The sequence below is a fragment of the Watersipora subatra genome, chromosome 7 (genome assembly GCF_963576615.1).
Source record: "Watersipora subatra chromosome 7, tzWatSuba1.1, whole genome shotgun sequence".
Lineage (NCBI taxonomy): Eukaryota > Metazoa > Bryozoa > Gymnolaemata > Cheilostomatida > Watersiporidae > Watersipora > Watersipora subatra.
This window is the reverse complement of record NC_088714.1, coordinates 50,020,223-50,020,692: the sequence shown is the minus strand read 5'-3', so window position 1 is coordinate 50,020,692 and position 470 is coordinate 50,020,223.

Here is a 470-nt window from a genome sequence, read left to right as displayed (position 1 = left end):
TTCTGTGGGTGGTTATCATTCAATCGTTAACTGGCATGGCGGGAAAAGAAAATGCTATTATTGCTGACTTTGATTAAAACATGTTGACACATCCTAGTGTGGATGACTTTTGTGGCTCAGACAGAATGAGTAGGAAGAAGTTAACTGCTTACGGATGTTTTCATAATCTATTCGGGATGAGTGATGTGCCATTGGTGATGTGTATGAATGAAATCTATTTATATTGTCAAAGGTAACCGGTTCTTGATTTAATTTTATTTTACACTCCCACCAAATTTATTTGTTAAATTTTTTATTGGTTTTACTTGACTGCAACAACAATAGGCTCTGTTGCTCTTATGCGTTATAGCATACTATTACTACTTACTTGGATAACATAATAACTAACTCAAGTGTTACTACTACTACTACATGGATAACATAAAGAGAACTAACCAATGTCAATCTAGGCTTTCAAAACTACAACCACT